The sequence below is a fragment of the Quercus robur genome, chromosome 6 (assembly GCF_932294415.1).
Source record: "Quercus robur chromosome 6, dhQueRobu3.1, whole genome shotgun sequence".
NCBI lineage: Eukaryota > Viridiplantae > Streptophyta > Magnoliopsida > Fagales > Fagaceae > Quercus > Quercus robur.
Window position 1 is genome coordinate 24709669 of NC_065539.1, and position 11083 is coordinate 24720751.

At 33.8% G+C, this 11083-nt stretch overlaps 1 pseudogene; it reads right to left on the reverse strand.

The window, feature by feature from the left end:
- Positions 1 to 1567: 1567 nt before the first annotated feature.
- LOC126733344 (alcohol dehydrogenase 1-like) lies at positions 1568 to 4581 on the reverse strand (annotated as a pseudogene).
- Positions 4582 to 11083: the final 6502 nt, after the last annotated feature.

Below are 11083 nucleotides of genomic sequence, written 5' to 3' on the forward strand. Positions count from 1 at the left end.
AGTTTAACAGTTTCTTAGGAAGGAAAAGGACGAGGCAGCTGCAGGTGCAAAGTTGCTTGGAGTTTGGTGTGCGTTCCAAAGAAAGAAGGGGGGGCTTGAGGTTAAAAAACTTGAGGATTGGAATAAATTTGTCATAATGAAGCTTATTTGAAATCTTTTTGTCCTTCCCGGATGAATTTGGGTGGCTTGGGTTAATGAAAATCTATTGAAGGATAAAAGCTTTTGGGTTATTAAAACTTAAAGCTCCTGAAAATTGGTCTTGGGGTTGGAGGAAGATCTCAAAGCAAAGGGAAGTGATATAAGGCTGTTCATAAAGCATAAGGTTGGGCATGACTATAGTATTTTTTTTGGTTATATAATTGGCACCTAGATGGTGTTTTATATTCTAAGTTTATGGGGTAAGATATGATTCAGCAAGTACTTCAAATGCAAGGGCAACTTGAATTCTGTCATAATGGTTGGTGCTGTCCTAGATCCAATGATCTAATTGGTGTTCAATACAAGTGCTTCCAAGTGGATTGAAGTAAGTAAGCTACTGTGGTGTGATTTTCTTCAAATTCTGGTGTGTTCTCTTGTAAATCTACTTGGGAGGCTATTAGAATGAAATTACCTAAGGTGGACTGTGGAGATTGGCTTGGAAACATTCCAAAACACAACTTTATTTGTTGGCTTGCCTAGGGAAATAAACTGTCTACGAGGGATAGGTTGATTCAATGGGGTTATCAAGGGGATACTTTGAGTGTTTTCTGCAGAAGGAAGCATGAGATCAGGGACTACATTTTCTTTGATTGCTCCATATCTAGAAGGATTTTGCAGCAAGTCAAAGTCTAGAGTTTGATGGAGGACTCTTGTTATGACTGGGGTGAGGTACTTCAATGGAGTAGCAGCGCTTGAAGAATAAAAGCTTTAAAGTGTTCTGTCAGCAGGCTTGTGTTAGCTGCTGCAATGTACCACATCTGGTTACCGAGAAACACTCGGCACATTTTTCAGGAGCAACATTAAATCTAGAGTTAGGTTCAGCATGAAAGTGAAGAATTCTATGATCAGCAGGGTGATTTGTTGCAATTGGAGTGTTAGCTTCTCTGTGTTTAATAGAAGATGGAAGCAGGAATGCTGCTCCTAGTTTCTAGTTTCATTTTTGTAGTCTAGCTGTTGTTTAGCTTAGTTTTTTTTTTTTTTTTTTTTGGGCTTGTTATTAACCTTGGCTTCTTTGTGTAGTATTTGCACTAGGCCTTCTTTTTTTGTGCAGTTCATTTGGGATGCTGGAGCTGTAGAATTTCTGCACTTTTTTTTCTTTTAACAAAATCTCTCTCATTCATCTAAAACTGATAATTTGAGGTTGCTTGAAAGATTGCTGAGAATACCGAATGTGAGAGGGCGATAAGAATTTTTTTTTAGTGGACAATTGTTTTGGTGAGTATCCACCGTAGGCACTGCACTGCTTTGGGATATACAATCTTCAGCCAGCCAGGACTCTTAAAAATCAATAATTTCATATATTTTGTAACTATAAATTAACCTATATTTGCACCAAGTGTATCATTTTATTTGATGAATAAAAAGTGTCTAAAAGTTCAATATAAACTCACCAAGTATTTTGATTTAGACGATCTGGAAAATAGATATTTCAATTCTTTTACAGCACTCTAAAGAGAGACACAAGACTTCGCTCCAAACTATCCTACCAGAAGCTTATTTCATTTGTGAGAAAAAGTTTATTTTCTTCAGTTAAACCCAGAAATACTCATCATTTCAATCCTGCTCTATGCATTCATGCGGATAATGCATCGAAGGCTGTCACCTCTAAGCATGTACTCAAAGGCCTTGTTGATTTCCGAGAAAGAGACTTCATGGGTGATGAATTTCTCTAGCTCAAGCTCCTGCCACATTATAAAACAATTAGACTGACAAAACTAAACCAAAAAAAAAAGATGAAGAGGAATAAATGACTTGGATTTCTAAATAGTAAATACAAGCCAAGTAAACGTAATTCTTGATAAATAATGAAAGAGAAGACCTTGAAAGCAAGAACCATTAGACAAGAAGGAAGAATTAAAGGGAAAAAAAGAAAGCCTTATTCCCTTTTGGAGTTTAAGCATAATTTCTCTGGACTTTTGGATTTATATTTGTAACTTCTGCTTATTCCTCAACTCTTGTCGGATCTTGAGGCAGGATTAAAGCATTCAAATGAGTACTTAATTAAGGTATACCATGGAGGCCACTAGAGTCTTCTAGTGGCCATTAGACCATTTTCTTGATTAAAATTGCTGTCAGTCACGTGTACAGAAACTAGCATTCTAAGTAAAAGAAGTAATCCTATATGCTGATTGCATAGTGATCTAATCCTTACATTCCATTTTTCAATAAGTAATTCAGCTCACCTTATTCATGTACTTTTCAACCACCGAAGGCAAGTCCGACCGTGGTTTGTAGTTGCCAAAGAAGGTACCCTTGATAGTCCTCTCGTTCAAGATATTCATTGGGTGGGTTTTAAATGCATCATCTTTGTTTGGGATACCAACAATTACAGCAACACCCCATCCCTGCAAAGAAACATACCATATGACAGATTTTAGAAGAATGGAATCGAGATAAAACATATGAATTGCTTGAACAGGAGCTCATGGTAAATTACATCATGAACACATTCAAATGCAGAAATCATGGCATTGATACTTCCCGTGCACTCGATACTTCGATCAACTCCACCGTTGGTCATTTCAGCAAGCACCTAAAGAAGTCAAAGAAAGTTAGAAAAGCAGTGAAAGTTGATTGCTCCTTCACCATGGAAAAATTTTTCTAGCATTTTAAAGTAAGCCAACCTCTTGAACAGGCTTGTCATGGTCTTTTGGGTTCACAAACTCAGTGACACCAAATTTCTTGGCTGTTGACAAGAACAAGGAAAATGAATAAAAAAGACTAATAAATGAAAACCCAACAACTCAAGCATTCCATACTAGATCATCAGATTTTGATAGCACCAAGTATCACAATACCTTCGTCAAATCTCTTTGCATTCAGATCAATACCGATAATCCTTGAAGCACCAGAGATTCTAGCCCCTTCAGCAGCCTAATCACATAAAACCATAAAATCATATGTATACATATATATCTTCACTAGAAACAGTAATGCTGCAGTAGTATTTTCAAAAGAGAGCTATATCAAATAAGTCATCTGCACTAAAAGATAGGAGAGACTCACAGCTAGTCCAACAGCCCCCGGTCCAAAAACAGCTACAGTTGATCCCTCTTTGGGTTTTGCGACATTCAAGGCAGCACCAAGGCCTACAGAACTCAATTCTCAACAATAAGAGAAATGAACAAATAACTATCATGCAAATAAATTCAAACGGTTTTTAACCGACCTGTTGAGATTCCACAGCTAAGAACACAAACTTTGTCCAGAGGAGCAGCAGGATTAATTTTGGCAACACAACCAACATGAACCACAGTGTATTCACTAAAGGTGGAAGTCCCAACAAAATGGTAAATGGGTTGTCCATTGATAGAAATCTCGACTTGCCATCATTGAGCATCACACCTCGGTCAGTGTTTGGCCTCAAGAGGTCACACATGTTGCTCTCCTCTGACTTGCAGTGCCGACACTCTTTGCACTCCCCGATGAAGACAGGAAGCACATGGTCACCAGGTTTGAGGTCTGTCACACCTTCACCAACGCTCTCAACAATCCTAAGTACCAAAATCATCAGAACACAACTACATAGTCAGATAAATGTATTCGATTGTATATGAATGGGATTGAAACACAATTAAAACTAATTGATTGTAGCTAATATGTTCTAATTCTTTTTTCTTTTCTTGAAATGTCCATACCCGCCAGCTTCATGACCAAATATGCGAGGAAACAATGGGGTCTGTCCCTGCATATTCAAAAATCAATCTGTTTAAGAATATCTAGCACATAAAATAAGTAATAACTAGAATAATGCATTTCTATACACGCATAAATCATATATATATATATATATATATATATGATCAAAATGTGATTACCTTGGCTTCCCAGAAGCAAATATCAGAGCGGCAGAGGGAGGTGAAGAGGATCTTGAGACGAACCTCCATGACCTGTGGTGGTGCCACTTCCACTTCTTCCATCACTAGTGGCTTTCCAGCTTCCCATGCCACAGCAGCTGCAATGCACATCCATCCAATACTAATTAATTTTCGAATATATATATATATATATATATATACACACAAAAGTAGGAAGTAGCTTTGATGCAGCTAAAAACATAAGATTGTTAACTTAAGGAAAGATTGGAAAAACCTGGCTTGTTTGGACTTTTCATAAGGAAGTCGAAATGTCATGCCTAAATTTTGATATTCAAACTACAAATGTATCATCCTAAAGAAGAACAAAATGAAAAATGGTCAAATACGGTAAATTTTGTTGATTAGCCCCGTTCCTAATGGCAAGAGTTTTTCCTTACTATCCTGTGTAAAAAAATGTGGTATATTGTATTGTGTACCTTTGCAACGTATAACTTGACCAGCAGTGCTTGAAGAAGACATGTTTTTGACTTTTGTTCACTCACTGTTTCTTGACTATGATGTTTGAATTTGTTGTAGAGATATGGGTATGCTCTGTGAGGGTATATATAGTGGGTTGGTTCTAATATTTGGCTTCCAATTATACCCTCCAAATCCGTGAGGCAAAACCATGATCTGGTATCGCTGGGTTTCAACCCAAAAAAAAAAAAAAGAGTACTACCAACAACACCCTTGTATGTTTTCTAAATTCTCGGGTGTTTGGAGCATACACTTAAAAATTAAAAACACGTGTTTGAAAATATGTGTGGGTAAAAAAGTATGTAAAAATACATGTAATATTGTTTAAAAACTGAAAATATGTGTTTGAATGGGTGTACCAAACGAAGCCCCAACATCTAGTTTTCTCTACGACGTTCTTTATATTTCCTTTCCTTTTTATATTTGTTGCTGACTAATAAGTAATTAGTACAACCAAGACAAAATAATAATAATAATAATAACTTATATTTGAAATCTACAATTAATGAGGTTACACGGTAAGGAATTTATAAGAAACTAAAATTTAAGATTTGAAATGGAGTAAATTACTAGATTTAGTATGTGATAGTTATTAGGAAAAAATATATAGGCATAAATGTACTTTTAGTCCCTACATTTAAAAATATATTAAACGTGCATGAGATATATCTGTACTATTATTTAAGGGGTTTCCCTTATTTAGGATCTTCATTTTTTTTTTGTACAAAAATGCCCTTATAACCTTATATTTTTTTTGAAAATCCTATAACTTTATATTTAAGTAGAGACAAAACTACCACTGCATACCCTTGGTGCAGTGGTCACTCCACAAGTATAAATGCTTGTGGGGTGTGGGGGGCAAGGACCAGGGTTCAAGTCTCTGGGAAGGAGTTTCACACACATATACACCTAGATTAGGTTAGAGTAGAAATTCTATTTTGTATCAAAAAAAAAAAAAAAAAAGTAAAGACAAAACTAAAAAACAATCCACTTATAAATTCTAAATGCTTAATATTAATAAGAAAACATGTAAACTTAAATAAAAATTAATGAAAAATTATGATGCTAAAAAAAAAAAACCTCATTGCAACCGCAAAATTAAATAATATCATTTTAAAAAGAAAAAAAAATCTGAAAGTTGGTTCTCGAACACATAAAAAAACAAGTTTAACTTTTCTCAAGGGTTGGCACCTGGCACCGATAGAGCCACCCTCAATTCATCCATGTAATGTGTCTTTTTTAATGAACGACGTATGGCAGATTATGTGGCAACCCAGAGAAAACAATATTTTAATGTCTGTTAATGATATCAGTGTATTTTACTCACCGCAGAAAAATCTATTTTGACACAATATCAAAAAATTGAAAACTAAACTAATACGTTTGCTAATAATGTTAGTATTTTTTATCAGTTATTTAACTATATAGGCTATTTTGACACCATACCAATACCAAAATGTGGGTTTTGAACAACCAAAATCATAATTTACCCTTAAAAAAAATTCATTTTGTTGCTTGGGTTGGGATAAAGTCACCAAGCCCAAATGCTATCGTTGTCTGGGCCTTTTGGTGGCTAAGAGTAAAAACATGTCACTCGTGATATGCCTTTTTTAGTCCATCACAACTTCGACTCTGCTGTATCGCCGGCCATGTCTTCAATCTCTTAATAAAAAATGGCAATTCCCTAGAATAGGGCTTTGCAGATAATAATAATGACTCACCCGTCAATCCCCCTGAACCAACCTAGCCCAACATATGTATGTAGGAGTGTTCACCAAACTGCACAAACCGCACCAAAACCGTCCGCAAAATGACATAACCACACCGCATCGCAAGTAACAGTGCACTGCACCACACCACATGGTGTAGTGCGGTTTGCGGTTTTATAATAAGAAAACTACACAAATCGCATCGCACCGCACGACACTCTCTCTATACATTAATATATTTATTTATTTTCAATATTAAAAATATTATTAATAGTTTAATAACCCTAGTTTTCAAAAAAAAAAAAAAAAAAAAAGTTTGATAACCTAGCAAGTGTTGACTAGGAAAGCCAACCCAAAATAAAGAAAAACTAACTCAATAGTTTAAAATTTAGCCCGAAACAAAGGGAAAAATTAGTTTTGGGCTGGATAGAAAAAGCCCAAAATTTGAAAAATATACTTCAAACTATTCAAACCGCATCATATACACCGCACTACACATTTGACCGCAAAAATGAGGTGCGATGCGATTATGGTTTTGACTAAACTCTAAACCGCACCGCACCACACATGCAACTGCAAAAATAAGATGTGGTGTAGTTATGATTTTAGCTAAACCGCACCGCACCGCAAACACCCCTATATGTATGTCCATTAAGTGGGTTGGATTGGGCGAGTTAAATAGATAATTTAGCAGATCGGATTGAATAATGGGTTAAGTTATTTCTAACCCACCACAACCCAACACACCCACTTCTCTCTCATGTCTTTCACTCGCATACACATCCACTTTATTTCTCCATCTCTTTCTCTTTCTTTATATATTTTTTTTCATTTTCACATTTCTCTTCCCTAATAAACTCTAGTCACTCTCTTTTAAGATTTTGTTATTATTCTTACTCTTGTACACAATTAATTTCAGATTTTGAAATGTTTTTCATTTTAGTGTAATAAAATTTCAGTCATTCCAATAAAAATTATGTAATATTTGTAATTATTTTTAATAAAAATTGAAAATTTTTCTTTCCTTTTTTTGTTTGTTTGAGAGAGTAAACAATTATCCAATTTAATTAAATAATTTAATCTAGTCAATTGAATTTGTCAACTCGTCCAACCTGCTAAGTTGAAACCATTAAGAATTTCAACAGACTCGTCGAGTTTATAGTTTGGTGCATCGGTAGCGGACTAAATTTTCCCAACCCACCAACGTGGGTTGGTTAAAAATATTATCCTCCACATGTCCAACCCGACCTATGCACATCCTACTCTAGATTAGTTTTGTGAATTGATGAGTTAGGTGGTGTGGGGCATAAAATTTCCAACCATATTATTAGTAGTTTATAAATTATTATTATTATATATATATATATATATATATATATAATTTTAGTTTGAATTACTTTGTATTTTGGGACTTTTTTCGATTTATTAGTTTAATTTATTTTGGTATTTTAGAATTAATTTTGATTAAATTAGAATATTATACCCAATTATGTAAATTGATATCATTTATTGAATAATAGACTCAAGTAGTGGAATAAACCCTATTTATTATTAGGCTTGACAAAATGGCCTCACCTGATTTGAATCCTTACAAGTTGCGTTGGGTTATTGGTTAGAGTTACCATGGATTTGATTGAATTTGGAAGATTTTCATCATCCCAAGAACTCAATTCTTTCTTTGGACTGTAAGAATAAATTGTCCCATTTGATAACGTATCCATTTGATAACTTCATATATGCTATGGTTTAATAAGATGTTATATGTCCTTAAAACATTGGTTAATGGAGAAGTAAGTTTTCTAAGTAACTCCAACTTTGATGGGCAAGTGGAGGTTATAGATACAAGGAATTTGGTCCTCTCTCTACCTATAAAAGAGACATTCAGCTACCCCATCACATACACTGAATAGTAAAAGAGAAAAGGGGGTAAAGAGAGAGAAACCAATACTATAAGAATTAAGTGCCTTTTATACTAATACTTGATCTTAAGAAAATTTCAGCAATGGATCAAGGTAAGCTTTACAATTAATTTGTGTAGTTGTGAAATCATGATAATTCAAGATCCTAGAATTTATATTATGGTTGTTTATAATCTAACAAGAAGAAAACATTTTTACATGTGCTATCAGAGCTTGTGTTTTAGAATTATCATGTTTTTCCATTAAAAGATTTATAAACAATTATAGTTTCCATTGTCATGATTGTGATTTTGGATTTGTGAAAGCAATTAACGTCTTCTATATGATCATGGTTCAAGTTTGGATAATATGAAATTTGTTTTTCCATTAGTTAATAACTTTGGGGCATTACAAATTTCTACGATATTTGGTTTTAGTCTATTTAATTGTTTATTTAAAGATTAACAACTTTAAAGTTTAATGTTAAAAACTCAAATCTTAAATTGAGAATATAATATTATCTAACGTTCATGAATAGTTATGGTATAAACTCTTTTATACTTTGAGATTGTCAGTTATTATTCTTTATTAATTTTTCTGTTCACTCTTTTAAATGCAATGAATGTTGAATTGCTGAATTTAGTTTATTTAATATTGTAATAAACTACTAATATTATCAAGACTATAACTTATTGTTCTATCAGGTATTTCATTGATGTCTTTTATGAAAGAAGGGACTTATTTGTTTCAATGTAAACATGTATGACACAAACTTTTATATCTGTATTACAGTAATGTATTCCATTAATTTAATGTTTATGCAAGGTCATTAATTTTGATTTGGAGTCTATATTTTGATACGTTTTGATAGTCACTAAAGTGGTCCAATTGAAAAGACACAAATATAACAAGTCAAAATAATTGAAATTTAACACATATTCTCAGTGTTAAAAATTAGTGACTTTGCAAATCACAATTTTTTAATCACAAGAATATTAGGTTGGCCCAAAGGTGCACCACTTTCAAGTGATTAATAATTTGGAATAGGATAGTTGATGGGTATTCATGGTTGAGATTGGAACGGATACCCAAAGGTAACGGACCAACTTAATTATTAATATTTTATTAATTAGTCCTATTAGGAGAAAGGGAATCACCATAACTGTTTAATAGTTTACCATAAGAATAGCCTAAAGGTGATCACGGTAATACTATTTATCATTGTTTAAACATATGTTTCATTTTGGTTTATTGTTCCTTAATCGATAACTCTTAGCACTAATGTAGTGAGCATATATTATTACTTTGTTTACAATATCAGTCCCTGTTTCACTACATTCGCATGCTTCGTCTATTCCCATGCTAATTGGAATAAACTTCTCAGCTTGGAAAGAACAAGTTCAATTTCACCTCGGTGTACTGGATCTTGATATAGCACTTGGATCTAAGAAACCGTCTGCTTTTACTAAAACAAGTAGTGCAAAAGAAAAGGATTTCTGTAAAGCATGGGAAAATCAAATAGACTAAGTATCATATTTATGCGAATAACCATTGCAAACAATATCAAGACAACACTTCCTAAAACTGATAGTGCAAAAGAATTGCTTTCAAATGTGGAAGATCATTTCAAAACAGCTGACAAGTCCCTTGCAGGGACATTAATGACTAAACTTACCACCATAAAATTTGATGGTAAGCATGGGATATAGGAGCATGCCATTGAAATGACAAATTTGGCTGCTCAATTAAAGACTCTAGGGATGAATGTGGATGAGCTTTTTCTTGTTCAATTTATATTGAATTCCTTGCCTCCTCAGTATGAGCCATTTCAAATTAATTACAACACTATGAAAGATAAGTGGAATGTAAATCAATTGGCCATTATGCTTAATCAAGAAGATGCAAGACTCAAGCAACTTGAGCAACACTCAATTCATCTCATAAATCAAGAAGCTAAAAGAAAATGGAGGAAGCCTAAAAAAGGCTTAAAGCATGGATCACGCAAAGCAAGTGATCCTAATCCAACCGATCAGCCTCAAAAGAAGGAAAATGGCGATTATAAATGTCACTTCTGTAAAAAGTTGGGACATTTTAAGAAGGATTGCCCCAAAACATAGGCAATGGTTTGAAAGAAAAGGTAAATCTTTAATTAAAGGTTATATTTCTGTATGTTTCAAATCAAACCTAACTGACGTTCCTTCTATTACTTGGTGGCTTGATTCTAGAGCTACTACTCATATTTCAAATACGATGCAGGGATTTCTTTCAATCCAGACCATAAATCCAAATGAGAATTTCGTATTGATGGGAAATCGGATCAAAGCACCAATTGAAGCAATTGGGACTTATCATTTATTTCTAGATACCAATAAACACATAGATTTGTTTCAATCATTTTATGTTCCTTCTCTTTCTAGAAATTTAGTCTCTTTGCCTAAACTTGATCTTGATGGGTATTTCATAAAATTTGGGAATAAAAGTTTTACTTTATTTAAGAATACCTCTTAAATAAAGTAAAACTTTATTTGGTTAACTGTATTTCATGTCTCTTTGGATGCTCTCTTCTTCTTCTTTGGTTAACTGCAAATTCTGTAAACCATCCAATATAGCTTGTTCCATGACTAACGCTCAGTGCTTGACCATATTCAGACAATCACTCTTGAATAGCCAAAGAGAAGACCCACAATTTGAAAGCTATGGGAGAAAGACGCCCTTACACAAGAGAGATAAAGCTCCTACAGGGGAGAGTCTAAAAAAGTTGGCTCAATCTAAACCCTAGATTTACTCAACTTTAAATCATGGCCCACATATAGAAACTCACCATTTAACTAAAAAATGGGCCTTTTTTGTCAAACAGCATGAATTTTGGAAATATTTAGAAAAAAAAGCATCCAGTCAAACTTATTTAGTTATATAGCATGTTTTTTGGAACTCAAGTTTGTCA